At 33.2% G+C, this 16,327-nt stretch overlaps 1 long non-coding RNA gene across 2 annotated transcripts; it reads left to right on the top strand.

Moving 5' to 3' along the window:
• Window positions 1-353: 353 nt before the first annotated feature.
• On the top strand, window positions 354-15,484 carry LOC144421121 (uncharacterized). 2 transcript variants are annotated; one of them, XR_013474974.1, is made up of 3 exons: window positions 354-470; window positions 7,898-8,020; window positions 15,049-15,484. It is a non-coding gene; the product is annotated as an uncharacterized LOC144421121 (long non-coding RNA). The 2 variants fall into 2 exon arrangements; XR_013474975.1 differs by having other exon boundaries at window positions 7,898-8,012.
• The last annotated feature ends 843 nt before the right edge of the window (window positions 15,485-16,327 follow it).

Consider the following 16,327-nt stretch of genomic DNA (forward strand, 5'->3'; position numbering starts at 1 on the left):
TTCCTTTCTTGAATATGTAGCCGTATTTTCAACGTGCTCTTCATGAATATAAATATATTTTATATGATGTGTTGCAATATTATACGCTGACAAATCATTCCAAAGTAATATTTGTAATTTAGGGGGAAATCTGTGAATAATTTGTCAATGAACTGACAATTAATATTTTCATTTTTATGTATCTAAACTCTAAAGCATAAGCATAGTTTCTCTGTGCTCCTGTCAAATTACATCTTCTGTAACTTATAAACCTCAAACTTAATAATGACGTAGTTCGAACATCTATATATAATTCAAATCAATATCATATAAAATTTACCTACATTTCATTATCTCATATAAATTTCAGCTTTCTGAAACACTTCTTGAAAGAGGGAAAGACAATTCATCATTATATCTAAAGACATGCGGGGTTATTCGTCCGATTATGCATCACTGAGAGAGGTGGCTGCCTCGAGTCTAAAGAGCAAGTATGTTATTAAAATCTTTTGAATCTTTCTAATTTACATTCATCACCACTATTCACGGATCCCCACAATCAATTTTAAAATTGGTATCTATTAATATTCCTAAATAAGTTAAAATTACTTTACTTAATTTAAATGCTAAACATTTTAATAGGCTTAATACCAGGTGAATTTGCAACCCAATTTCTTAATTGAAAACCGGCATTATAAAATATTAAAACTAAAATCTAAAACGGAAGATATCACCATAAGTTTTGTTCTAGCAGTCTCACAGCAGATTGAAGACGCTTTTCAGACATTGTAAATTTGTGTTATGTTAGGATTTCTTTAAAATGTATATCATATAGGAACTGAAATGGAAACACAGTAAATTGTTCGCGCGATGTACCTTTTGTCTATTTTGAAACTACCGATGGAGCCCAATACGACTTTTTCTCTGTATGTGACGATATATAAGATAATTAATGCAAAATATATCGAACATTTTTTTTGGAATTTTTTAAATTACAATCGTTCGTATTTTGTAGAGACAACTTTTTATCCTCTGCGATCTTACTTATATATAATGTCACATTTGAATTTGCGCTCGTTGTCATATTTCGACACTACTGATGTCAAATTTTATTAGTGTTATTACTTCTTTGGACAGTCACAAAATTGGATAAGTCAGTATTTTATTAAGTAATCGGAGCGCCTAAGTTTCTCCCACGGAGCACTTTGAGAACCTATGCCTTAATACATAGGTTCTCAAAGTGCTCCGTACGGAGCGAGCTATTCGCGAGCTATTCGATGACTTTTCACAATAATGACTTGGCTAATTTTGTAACTGCTCAAAGAAGCAATAACAGCTTTGATAAAATTTGACAACAATATAGCCTCGAAAAATGGCAAAGATGCGGAATTAAAAAATGACATTATTTATAAGCTGGAGCGCAGCCAGGATTCTTAAGAGGTGGGGATTTGAACCGGAAATTTCCGCGCAACATTCTTTGCGATTATAAAAAAACGGATAACCAGATTTCTGTTGCGTAAAATATTCAATGCATGGCCGTTAAAGGGTCTTGTCGTAATATTTCAATTGTACTCATAGTTACTCACGTTTCATTCGAGATTATTATCAGGATTACTGAAATGAAAGAGTACTATTCTAAAATAACATAAAATACGTGATAAACTGCCAACTATAAATAAATTGGAGTCGTATTTTTGCGATATTGGAATTTGTCAAACTTGATTTGTTCTTTTGCACTTGAGATTATAATTAAGCAAGATATCGCCGTTCAAAAACTCACAAGATCTGGGCAAAATACGAACGAATAAAATTTATTTTAATGCATGCGGCTCCGTCGGTAGAACAAAAAAAAGATGAATCGCGCACACAATTGACTGTGTTTCGATTTCGCAGTTACTATACGATGAATAACCGAAGAAAACCTAACATAACACCAAATTTTGTGATTTACAATGCCTATAAAAGCGTTTTTAATCTGACGTGAGTCTGCTAAAACCAAACATATAGTGTGATCTTTTATTTTAAGTTTTAATATTTTAGAATGCCGTTTTTCAATCAAGAAATTTGGGTTGCGGATTTACCTCTTTATTATTAATTATTATTATTAGCACTTCGTCGCCGATGACTATATGGTAACATGTTTTTCACATAAAACTCATAATTCCCCACGAGAACAAAAAAGCAATTATCGTCGTCATTGTGGAACAATACATGTATATGCCAAAGAAAATTTTTGATTTAGGGAGAATAAACACCGGCGTAAAGATGTTTAAAAACATGCCATGCTGACGAAAACTATCGGTGATTGTGACAAAATGCAATCGCGCACGTTATTAGCGGCCTTCCGAAAATGTCAAAAGGGAAAAGATTCGACCCCTAGTTTAATATGTTTGTCAAGTGTCAAATTTACAGCTTTAGTAAGAGTATATATAATTTATCTTTGAAATTGAGATTTATTTATGACTTGTATTAACCCTATTAAAAAAAGTTCAGCATTTAAATTAAGTAAAGTACGTTTAACTTGCTCAGGAATATTAATCTGAAAGTAACAATTTTAACATTTATTTTGGGGCTCCGTGAATAATAGTCAACCTTTTCAAGGGCTCCGCAACACCAAAAGTTTGAGAACCCCTGCGGCTTAATAGACCAGGGAAGAAATTTTCGTAAAAGTGTTTGAAGTATCGTTGTACATGTTTAATAGCTGAGTTTTAGGCGGAATATTGTACAATTTTAGCATCTCTTTGAAAATTAGCTGTTTGCATCTAATAATTAAATATTCACTCCAGCTCACCATATTAAGATTTTGTGTCAACGCTTCCGAGTGGCCAAAAACTTAATATGGATACGCATTATCGCAAAGTTACCTTATGTCCAGGCTTGTCCATGGGAAACGTGCCATGAGATGGGATGGGATAACACACCTTTGTATTTCCCATGGGACGCGTGGGACACGAAAACCATATGATTTTCAGGGAAATGATGGTAAAAATTTTCGTTATGGATTTCGTGTCCATATATTTGAGCATAGCTCTCTTGTTAGTTATAAAGAGCAAAACATATTCAGCATTAACAATATACTTCGTGAAAGGGCTGATGGACACATATATAATAGTTATGAATAAAAAGTTAACTAAGTCCGTTTTTTCGGGAAACCTGCTGACAAAGTATTATTTTTATTATATTGAGTATAAGCTCAGCTTCGGTTTGTCTGTCAAATGGAGTTTTTTTTGGTAAACCCCCCAAATACTTTATAGGCTAATGAGCGAATAAGACAAGAATGATTTTTAGCAATAAAAAACCGTGTTTTTGTTATATTACCGTCCAATATTCGGAATAAAACTTGCATTACTTTGTTCCAAATTTTGTCAAATTTTCGTCATTGTTGAGAAGGAACTTTTCCCCTTGTGTTTGCAGTAATACTGTTAGTTTAGGCACCAATGCGCGCTAATAATTTTATATGGCAAAGTCTTTAGAACCGGACCAGTGTTCATTTCTCAGTATCGTTGGCATGAAATTTGATAGTATCAGCAATTATTCACTGGGGCAATGGTTTTCAAAGAATGGGGCGCGCTTTGCAAAAGGGGCGTAGACAATTTTTGAGGAGGCATGTAGCTAATTAAATCTATTTTTTGTTTGTTGGACTTAATCGTGCATTTTTTGGATATTTACATTCCATCCCCGTATTTTCAAGGTATTTTTGAATGAAACATAATATTTGTTATATGTAGCTTATTGCTAGCTAGTTATTTTTGAGTTGTTGCGAGCATTTTCATAACAAGAGTTACATTGTAATCACCACAATTCGTAAAAATATTTTCATAGCTATACTATACTTATGAAAAAAAATTATACTCAAGATATAAGTACCAGTACTTCTTTATCGATTTCTCCTTGAATCCTCCCTCGAAAACGTCTACCTAACTGCTAGAACAGCATTGTATCAATAATAATATAGAGAGTAAATCATTAATTCAAAAACATTGAAACTCATTTCTATGTATAATGAATTAAATTGAGTACACACTGAGTTTTGCGGATACGAGGATGTCTATATATCCTGTGTCATATTTATATGTATATTGCCTTCTTTTATTGATAGCATAGTCATTATTTTCTTGCATAGAATTTATTGATTTAATTTTCTGGGCCAATCTGGCTAATCTTATATATGTAATTTGAAAGTATCATAGTCTATGACCATGGTAGTAACCAGTTAACCGTGTCATTCGTGTTCCAAGCCAGAATTACATTAGCTTTCCAATAACGATGTGATATAAGTAATTCCAACCGAGTGTATCAATGTGAATTCTATACCATTTGGCACTGGTTAACTACGCCATGCAAGCCCCGAACTAAAATATCGTTTCAAGTGGTGATACTGTAACGCAGTGGTTCTCAAACTTCTTCGTATTGTGACACCCTCCAAAAAATATGCTCAAGTTGCGACTTTTCGTGGAAACCGTATTAAACCGTACCTTCCAATAAAGGACCTTTTTGCAATGAGTTTTATTTAAACGATCAAAGAAAACTAAACCAAAGTCAGTGAAATTGCATTTAATGGGATGGGAATACTTGCGTCTTTTTACAACTGTTACTAAACCTTGGTAAGATTTGTGAGAGCCGCACGCATTTCTCTCTCAACATTTACTCGAGATCGATATTTTGTTCGTATTACGACCATGGTCGCAAATCTTGCTTCGCTTGAATACGAAATCGCAAAAGGGATCAGAGTGCGCAACGCTTTTTTTTTACCAATGAAGGATGATCCTTATTGGAGAAAATCCAAATTTTTTTTTACATCGATTTCGTTTAAAAACGACGAAGAAAAGCAGCAATGTTTTGTTGAAGCAAGATTTTGGCCAGTGAAACATGTTATCTAATAAGCCCAAACGGCATTTAGTATCATCGCATCCCCAGTTGCAACAAAAAATCACGGAGCTTTACTACTTGAACGATCCAAAGTCAATGTAGCCTACGTCGTACTTGCGTTTTTAGCCTTTTCTTGTTTAGTATCATTTTCACGCTTGTATTATTACTTTTTCTACGCGCCGCAAAAGAGATTCCGCAAAACAAAAAAAAATTTACGACGCCCATTTTGAAAACCACTGCTGTAACGTATCAATATAGCCGTAAATCCTATTGGTAATAGTTCGTTCATGTTCATAACTGTCTGAATCTAGAAATATATTTCCTATTGGTAATAGTTCGTTCATGTTCATAACTTTTTGAATCTAGAAATATATTTCCTATTGCTATATCGTTGATTGCAGGTACTAATATGTTAGGTTATTATGTGTATACATCTATATAAATGATCCAATAGAATAAATACACGGATTTGTCTATATTTCTCATGTTTTATTTATATGGGTATTACTTTATTGATAACATGGTTCTTAATATTCTGTGTAGAATTCACTTGTTTTTTTCCACAAAATAGTATCATACTATAAAAAAGAATCCGACTAAGCGCAGAAATGTATCTGTAAATTATCATGGTCTATATCAGTGGTTCCTAAACTTTTTATTCGCAGTAATATATACCCACCCAGTTTACAAAAACATTTGAGGTCAGAAACGAATATAATACAGAACAAATAAACAAGGTAAATCATAGTTTATAGTGTTTTTTCAATGAGATATATAAGCTTATTGGTCTTCCAGAGAGTGTTTTTTTATATTTTTGGTGACATTTTCGTCAGCCACAATCTCAACTCATCCCGTTTACTAATTGAATGGCGATGTTTTTTTTTTGATAGCACTTGTTCCATTGTTACAAACCCCTTCTTTACCACAAACGAGGTCGTAAATGAAAGAATTCGGGTTTCTGCCTTCTGTCTTTTTTGCATGGTTTGTCAAATTATGAGAGATTTTCATTAAAAAGATACATCTTTATAAAAATCACGTATCGATGCATTTCTCAAATATAACATATGGATTTTATTTCCTCATTTCATTGCATTTCCACGAGCTCCATTTAAATTAAATATTTTCTGCGCTATTGAACCCCTGCCCATTGTAGCGTGTTCTCATTCGTCGTATTATATTTAAATTGTAGGCTCGTTAAACGATTAACTCTTGACTAAATTATCAGGTTATAATATAATTATAACCGCCCACTTTGGAAATCCCTGGTTTATACCACCTGGTAGTAAACAGTTAATAACTATGTCATTCATGTTCCAATCCAGAATCGCAATAAATTTTCAATACTGGTAATATTGGAGTGAGTCTAATCAAGTACATTAATATAACCGTGAATCATGTAATTTGTGTCCCAAACTGAAATTTTCAATAAGGATAATATATAAATTAGGCCAATTGTACACCCGACTTATTCTTCCCTTGGTAGTCCTAGTAACCAATAACCACACAATTCATATTGATAAGTGTTCGAAGCTGGCAATCGATGGTAGTCGAAGTAACCATACGATTCATATTGATAAGTGTTCGAAGCTGGCATTCCTTGGTAGTTCAAGTAACCATACGGTTCACATTGATAAGTGTTCGAAGCCGGCAATCCTTGGTAGTCCAAGTAACCATACGATTCATATTTATGAATGTTCGAAGTAGGTTGATAAGTGTTCGAAGCTGGCATTCCTTGGTAGTTCAAGTAACCATACGGTTCATATTGATAAGTGTTCGAAGCTGGCAATATTCCTAATGCGCTGTTATTAAGTGCGAGTATTCATATCTTATATTCATGCGTGTATGTAATATATATGACGCTTTATTATTGCAAATATTACGACTCTAAAATCGTTTATCATGAGGTACCAAAGCTAACATGTCCTTATCATTCTGCATACCATATACCATTTTTTTTTATTAATCTTGGAACCCGTTTTCACCAGAGGGTATTAATGTAGTTGTTAATCCCCTCTCCCAAAATTCGTGTCCTAAAATTAAATTTCCTATGATATACTATAGCCGCAAATACCTTATAACCAGTATAGACAGACCTTCATTGGTAGTGTTCCTAGAACCCATGCCCCTCATGTCCATAAGTTTTCAAATCTAGAAATATATTCCCTATTTCTTCATAGTTTATTTCGAGTATTAATATGTTATGTTCTTATAATGAATGTAGAATGTCTACAATCCCTGTGGCTAATTTAGAGGACCTCAATATTAGGTAAATATAACGTACAATGCCTGTGGTACACAAACATTTTAAGCCGTTCAAGTTTGGAATATCTCGCGTCTCGTGTAAATTACTTGTATATCTATCAATAAATAATATCTGCAATTTTTTCGGGAAACCTGCTGACAAAGTATTCTTTTTATTATATTGAGTATAAGCTCAGCTTTGGTTTGTCTGTCAAATGGAATTTATTTTGGAAAATCCTCTAGTCTAAATACTGTATAATATCATGATTCGGACAACTATCGTTTTTTTCTGGATAATAAGTAATTCCAACCGAGTGTATCAATGTGAATTCTATACGATTTGGCATTGGTTAACTACGCCATGCAAGCCCCAAAATAAAATATCGTTTCCAGTGGCGATACTGTAACGCAGCAAATCAGCAAATAATTTTATTTAAACGAAAAATTAATATTTTTATTTTTTTTAACTTCTAGTATAAGCTTAGCTACTCTGTGTCCATGTTAATTACAGCTCCAAAGATTGATAAGGACATAGTTTAAAAGACTATGTCTTTAACCAAATCTCTTTTCTGTATTTCTGTTAAATAGCATTTTTTGTGATTTAAATAACTTGATAGTGTCTTAGGTCAACGAAATTTAGTTTCACCTAAAGTTAGATGGACTCGGTATACACATGAACATAACATTGGATTGATTTTTTTTTATGTATTTTTAATATAAGTTTACCTTTGCTTTACCTCTGCCAAACAGCACTTTTTGTGATTTATAAATCCCAAACTTGATAATGAAACTATATATTTATTTTCAGTTTTCTAAAACACTGCTTGAAAGAGTCATTGCATCAAACAGAATCGACATTGTTAATAGTCTGGTGCATCACGGAGTGAGATTGACGCCTATATAGTCTAAAGAGTAAAGAGCAAGTATATATGTAATCTTATAATCTATCAATTCATATTTTGTCACGTATAAACTGATATATATATCATGTTCAATCCCGCTAGTCAGGAAGAGCTGCAAATATTTCAATTATCGCACAAGATGTCCAAAATATTATCCATTGGGAACCACTACATTAGACCGTTTTCCTTTATCAATTTTACCCTTTCATTTTTGTTTCGCGAGGCGAGATAAAAAGTGTAAAAGTTCCGTGGCCGAAAAAGTTTGGGAAACGCTGGTCTATAACAGTAGTTTTTTTTTTACCTGGGTTCAATCGAATTTTTGGTGTTCGTTGGAGCTGTTCCAGGGGTTCGACGAGGGTCCTTCAAATTAACACAGTTTTATCATATGGCACTTTTCTATCACATCGTCTACAAATTATGCAAATTTAGCTACAGTTCATCTCAGATATTAGAACTTACACGTTCAACAACTAATAAATTAGCGAACAGTAGAGGTTGCGCGAGACTAACTCCCAATCCTTTCTCTATGCCTTTGCGCTAGTAGAATTTACCAATGTGTTTAACATTTATCAATGTGTTCTAGGCTCAGATCTTGATAGCCAGGGTCCTTTTAATGTGATTCTTTTAAAGGCGTTGAATTCTTTTTAGTATTGCTTCTAAATTCTGTTCTTGTGGTAGTTGTCGAGTCCGGAGTAGTTTGGCAGGATCCATTCGGATACAGAAGTCACGCGAAAAGACTAATATAACGATCAGTAGAGGTTGTGCGAGACTAACTCCCAATCCTTCCTCTATGCCTTTGCGCTAGTGGATCCGTATGCATGTAATGCAAGGATGCTGTAGCAAGAATAAAATACCATACTATGCAATTCAAGAGTCTGCTGTGCACACTAACACAAATATTTCTGTAACGTTTCGTCTGACCAAAATCAGACTTCCTCAAAAATCAGACAAGCAGTTTACAACAATGACAAGAAAAGAGCAATCATGCAGTTTAAATATGGCGATAAATAAATTTGTTTGAAATTAATTGTGACCAAACAATGAAAAACAATTATTGATATTCAGAAACAGATTGCGAAATAAAAAAATGCGATCGGTTCTCAGCATGGAATAATTGTTCCGCGGCGTGCTTGATTTCACAATAAGTTTTACTAGAACATTTATCAATGTGTTCTAGGCTCCGATCTTGATAGGATCTTGATCTTGATAGATCTTGATAGGAAAGGTCTGAGCCTAATCATTTTTCAATTCTGATTTTTTTTCGCCAAGTTAGATCGAAACAGCTAGCGACTCCGATCGAACGCTAGAATACGCGTGTTTCAGCAGTCTTTGGAGTCTAAAAAGCGTTTCAAGGTACGGAAGATTGCCATCTATGATACAGAAAAAAATTTTTTTTTTCTTTTTAAAAGAGGGGAGGGGGTCGACCCGCAAAACCACCCCCGGGCTACGCCACTGTGCAGTGGTTAGTTCACGGGCAGGTGTGCAGTTTTAGCCGGTATGCAATAAATTTTTCTGCTTTGTTAATATATCCAATTCCAATATATCCAATTCATATCTAATTTAGCAAATTACATTTTCTGTCATTCATAAACCCAAAACTTGAAATAGTTCATATAGTTCACATAATGACATAGTTCGAAAAGTTATTGGTACATTCAAATTTTTACCCCCCAACCGAAATTAAATCAAAATAATTAATTATTTTTTTGAAATTAATCACATTGAGCCACCACAACTTTTTGTTGAATCAAGTTTTTTTTATATTAGTGCTCGATTTAATGAAATATTCAAATTTCCCCCCGCTATTGTGTTTCATTCTCAATTTCGTTTGCACTGTATATTAAATATTTAAGTATATTACCACAGTTGAAAATGTTTCTTTGGAAAAATGAGATTTCGGAAAACACCCCCGCTCGCTTTAAAATAACAAATTAATAGTTGTTCAGCTTGGGTTATATGGTTCGGGTTAGGAATGATTTGAAAATTTGAAATCTGCATTCGGGTGTTTTTTTTTGAAGTTGATGCTTCCATTGGATTGAATTTAAATCTGTCATTAACTTAACTCAATCTACTCGCCCTCCATTTGAGCTAAATCTCATGGGAAAACTTGATTAGGGCGCTTTGTGCCAGACGCTTCCCGATACGTGTGCCTTTCGCTCAGCCGTGTCGCGTTGAAAATGAGAGAAATTTTTTTTTTTTTTTTTTCTTTAAGTTTTGCTTTAGTACCGCTCTGATAAATACAAGCGAAATCGACTCGACAACAAAGTCTCTCACGAAAGAAAAAATTACGTCACCGTTCTGGCAAGCCCAAATCTTGCTTTTGAAGCAAAGTGAATATTCAATTAACAAAGGGAGCATGTTTTCGCGAGTAATTTCGAGCGAGCGCATTTAATGTTTGTTTATTATTGTGCGGGTTATGATTACTAGCTTATATACGCGCTGAAAACGATTGCTCGCTAGCTCAAATTACTTTCTTTCAAGCAATAACATATTCCTCTGTATATTTCTAACTTTGAAATACTTACAGACATAAAACTCGGAGAATTGAAAATATGATAAAGAGAAATTACGTGCTACCGTGGCCACAAACAATCGGACAAGCATATATCATGCTTGAAAACGACGCAAAAGTTTCTTGTTGCTTTTGTTTTGATTTACTCTTTTGACTTAGTGCACATGAGATGTATACGTAAAGGATATTAACTCTTACTCAACAAACATATTAGGATCACATTTTTATGAGCACCTAAGTGCTTTCCCGGCATAACAAATTAGTAGTTGTTCAGCTTGGGTTCGGGTTAGGAATTATTCAAAAATTTAAAATCTTATTCAGGGATGTTTTTTTTTTCTGAAATTAATTCTTCCATTGAATTGAATTTAAATCTGTCGTAACTTAAATGCCCGACTCAGATTTGTGTTTGGTGAATTTGAATTTTTATTTAAATAGAAAAAAATTCTGATAAATAATAATTTATTTCTAAGTCATTGTCGCATGGATGTCTTAGCCGTACAAAAATACATTGGAAAATGCCCAATGATGTTTATTATTCTTACTTAAGTAAAACAGCAAAGATGGAAAGTAATAATGTTAAGCTAAATATTGGAGAAATGCAAGCAAACGTATCAACAAAAAAGCGCTGAACGTTTCCACGAATTTAAAAAAGAAATGAAATGGTCACTTCTAATTCTCTGATAAAGCGTAATAAATTGGTAGATTTAAAAACACGCAACATGGGGACTTTTCTTTATTTTTCTAGAATTTTCTGATTTTGTCGTATTGATACTGATCAGTTTGTTTTTCATTAGAGCTTGTGAGTACTTTTGCAGAACAATGCTTTATTACACAATGGTATTTTGCGAAAATCTTAAGCTACGTGGTGAAGAGATGAAAATGAACTGCATAATTCTTGTTCCTAATACCATGTTTTATTTATACAAGATTCCCCACACTATATCCGCCATAACAAAAACGCTTGATCAGATGTTTGAAAGCCATGCACAACAACAGATTCATAAAAAAACCCAATTTATTGGTGCAAATATTTGACTGAAAACATATTAATTGAAAGCGAAAGTTTTTCGGATTTTGTCTCCATTAGTAAATTCATTAGAACCGTTAAGTTTTAATGTCAGACACGACATAGTTTTGGTGGTAAAAAATGTAAATCAAACAGCTGGGGTGTACAAATTATAATACAGGAATAATAATACATACATTCATATAGTTTTTGATTGTTATCAAATTGTTGTGTTTGATTATTACTCGATCTGTTTATCCTGGGTTTGTGCGCTTGATATTCCAACGGTTGATGTTTCTGACTTCTTTTCAAAAGGTGCAGTCCGTCTGTCGGGTATCTAATGTAGCAAAGAAATGTGATTTCTTGTGATTGGTTGCTAAATCTGTTGAAGGCTGCAATGTTGCATATTTGACGCTTACACTGGATATTCATATTTTTGAGCGCATAGAAAACAGTTCCAAACAGGCTGGCAGGCCAGAAAATATCCAATTTAGACTGCACACATGCCGAGTCATATTAATTAAGCCCTCGCTTAATCGTTTGTTCTTCTATTTTAGCTGATCCTCTGCTAATAAGTGGACATTTAAAAACTTGTTTGGGTATACCAAGGGCATGCCACTATAATGTCGTATTACCATACAGTTCTTCAAATAGCCGCGTTTTCATTACTTTAACTTGTTTCTGATTTCAATGTTGGATAGTGTTAGATTAATTTTAGGTTAAAACACGTCCAACTAACTGTTAACTGAAGGCGCTTATATTCACCCAATATGCTGGATAATGCCTCTGCTACAAATGCCTAGCACTGGTTAAACTTGTGCGTGCACTGAAAAATATACACAAAAGGAAACTGATTCATAATTTAAAGCCGAGATAAAATAATGATTATGAGACAGAATGTGCTAGGGCGCTAAACTGTGTTTGGAAAGACAAAGTTTTAGCGTTGGATAGTTTTAAATTTCGCCGACGGAAATGCTTTGCTTTTATTCATTCCGTATCACATTAATGAAATTTGAAGCGTCAAAAAATAAATAAAAATACGCTCGTTGCGTAAATGAGCCTTGTTGGTTGTAATTGTGACAAAATTATACTACTTTGAGCATTTGAAAAAATAAAAATGCGGATTCTACTTGCTTTCATGCAGAGGAAAATATGGAATACATGTAAAGAAGAAAAATGTCTGTCCATTCCACATTTTTTTCTGTAGCTACTTGCGTTTCAGACTTATTCATTTTTTGTTGTTGTCAAGATCGTTTTTGATTTTACAGTTTTTTTTCTCTTGGTTTTAAAAAGATCATTTATTGTGAATGTTTACACGCATTTTCTACTTGAGTCTCTTGCTTATCGTTTGTTCTCCTTTTCCCCCTAATAAGAGGTCATCTATGAACTTGTCCTGGAATCACGGTGTCATGAAAATATAATGTAATTGTAACTTACGGGTCGCCTTCTGATAGTCTCGTTTTTATTACTTCAACTTGGTTCCAATTTTAATGCTCGATTCAAATTAGAATAATTTTAAGTTGAAACACGTCCAAATATTAACTGAGGGCAGCTAAACTAACACAAATTGCTAGGTTCATTTTGCAATAATATCGTCTGGCTTGAATATTAATTTTTTAACGAATGTTCATATTACTATCGTGTATTGTTTACTTGTTTTATTTCATTATTAATTGAGGTATATTGGCTTTTCATTAATTTCAATTTCGGGTCGGAGTGGTTAAATGAGTGTTCTACCTTCTGCTTAAAACAAACATCAATGTCGTTATACAGTCAGTGCTGGTTAAAACTAAATTAAAAGGCTTTCGATAAAAGGTATCGGGCATCGGTAATAATATTTGGTATCGGTATTCGTATTGATATCGGCTAAATGTAGACTGATATTTCCACGATAAGTAACTTTTTGATCAATTCCAGAATGTTTTTAAAAAGTAGCTCGAAATACTGATATGAAAATTATTTTTTGCTTTTCACGGTATTAGCCTCGTTAAGTATGAGCAATGCTGTTTCCCAACCGCGCGAATAGAAACGGGAATAGGATTATGACCTGATTGTAGCCATTCATCAGCCCAACTAATTTGGCTATTTTTGCAGCCCATTTTTTATATTGACATTTTTAACATTACATGGAAATTATGAGGAAATATATCAAATGGGAATTTTTAGATTTGTAAAAAACAAAATACGACGTCATAATGGCATAAAATTCTGCGCACGCAACTCGATGTATCAGTTAGATAAAGTGAGTAAACATTTATTTATTTTACCCCCCCACAGTAGCCAAACCCGATGAGTTTTCTGACCGAACACCGATATTATTAGCGTCAGTGCGCAATGTATTTAACCCTGCTAAAACGCTTAAACCAAAAAACGTATCAGGATTCAAATATTAATTTCTTATTATCTGAAATATGTCTCTTTCAATCTGAAAAATTGTGTGGCATGAATAATGCTTGTAAACTGTTACTTCAACTAGTTTGGACTGCACACTTGAAATAATAATTACATAGCATGTAAATGTCGGCAATTTCTGCTTTAAAATATTGATATCGGCGTTTTATCGTTGTTGTCGGACCGGTATCGGCGACAAGTGGTATCGGTACATCTCTCTTGTTGGAATCTCTAGTATAATGTAATGGACGTTAATGTTATGTTTAAAATAGACATCCATCCCATGCGTTATTGTATCAAATGTAATTGGTTACACATACTAATAGTACGATTCATTTCCTCAGCTACAGACAAAGTTTAATTGTTTTATTCCGTATATATGTTTGATCCGAGGTTATTTTGAAAGTTATCGGCCATTGTACTTTTGGTGAATGACCGTTCATAGACTACTCCCTTTAGGGCAATTAAGGTCTTCAAGGGAATTTAATCTCCTGTTCGTGGGACGAAAATAAGCATGTTGACGTAAACAAAATCTTGTATCGTCTTGTCTTCTCATATGTTTGTTTATTATTATTTCGGTATTTCGGATCATTGCAAGTCGGCTATTTAAGAGTTAATGCTCGCATTAGAAGTTTGTCGTTTAAGTAGTGTTAATTTAATTGCCGTAATAAACGGATTGTTTGCTTGTTTTATATTTTGGTTAAATAGGTTCATTCATATTACATAAATTATTAATGTTGCTATTGTTTGCATCTTTTGAAATTAAGTATGTTGTCGACATACTTAGGTTGGACGTAAACTTTAGCAACCCTATACATCTACAATATGCGTTTCGACCTCTACAATAATCATTTTTATCACCACACTATTTGTCGTATTTCATCACATATTATTCGTCTCTCGTACATTGTTCATGTAGATTGGATATTTCATTGCCAGTAATGGACTACAATCATATTCAAAGTGGTGGAGTTGTTAATATTGTGAAACTAGAAGGTTATAAGTCTGAGGGAGTGATGACGCGCAGCGTCACCGCCCAACACGTTATAGGCGCCTTGTAGAGCCTCATCATACGTAATAAGTTTCTTGTAATTTACTTCCTCTACTATAAAAAGGCATAATAACTAAATGTATATATATTTTTACAGGATTACTCAATTATGAAACTTGACGACTCTTTCTGTTTTTCAAAAGAAAATGAAACTCAATTATTCAAATAGGAAGAAGAGTTTTATTGAAGATAACTAAGATGTGCTAGCGACCAAATGCGTTGAGTCCACACACAAGACTTTGATATAGAAAAATTGACTGTTGGTTTGAAACTGTATCCCATTGTCATACGTACTTTGAGATCGTATGCATGTGCACTGATTACCAATATGTGGTCGCAAACAAATGCACTGGGCAGTACACACGAATGTATTTATATCAAATAAGACTGTTGTTTAAAACTATACCAAAATGCCATACACACTGTAAAAGGATTATAAGCGGAAGTTCAACATGGCTCGACCCGTGAAGAACTATTTGTGTAATTTGAATAATTGCAAACAAATTCTTGATTATATATTCATTAATGAATTGAATAATAGCTCAGAAAACTAAATACAATTGTTTTAATTGTATTTTAACACCCTGTAATGCAATCGTTTATTTGATGTCCTGGTATGAAAAAATTAAAATATTTCTTTCGTTTTACGTTATACTTATATTTTTATTACTGTTATTGTATATTACTGATTTATTATTCATATTATTGTTTTTCACTGATATTGTACATTTTTTAATAAGCTTTTTTTGAAAATATGCTACTTCCATGTTTGGCTATCTTATTTGTTATAATCATTATTTTCTATAGTATTTTTAGATATTTTTTAACAGGAAAACAAGATATCGTGAAGACAAAGGAAAAGTATTGACAGGGATTACCATGGCTTTTTTTTTAAATATTTGTTTCGTTATAGATAGATTTAGACCCATTCCCGCCATTAGGAAAAATAGGGTTTTTATTAGGCTTAGATATTTTTAATGTTATTCTAGCTTCTCAGACACAGAACTATGAAGGGACCTGGAAAAATTAAGAAAAGACGGATACAAGGAAAATCTACAAATTACATGTAATTATTTTTACTAATTTTATTAGGCTTAGATATTGTTAATATTATCTTAGCTTCTCAGGCACAGAATTTTGAAAGCACTGAAGAAATTGAAAAAAGACGGAACCAGAGACAAATCTAAAATACCGGTAAATATGTTATTAATATTATTGAATATTTATTAATAAAGCTTTTTTCGATAATATGCTGTATCCATATTTGCCTATCTTATTTGTCATAATCATTATTTTCTCTTCTATTTTAGAGATATTTTCAACAGGAAACAAGATATTGTGACACCGACAAAAGAAGATAAGTATTAACAGGAATC

The sequence above is a fragment of the Styela clava genome, chromosome 3, assembly GCF_964204865.1.
Source record: "Styela clava chromosome 3, kaStyClav1.hap1.2, whole genome shotgun sequence".
Lineage (NCBI taxonomy): Eukaryota > Metazoa > Chordata > Ascidiacea > Stolidobranchia > Styelidae > Styela > Styela clava.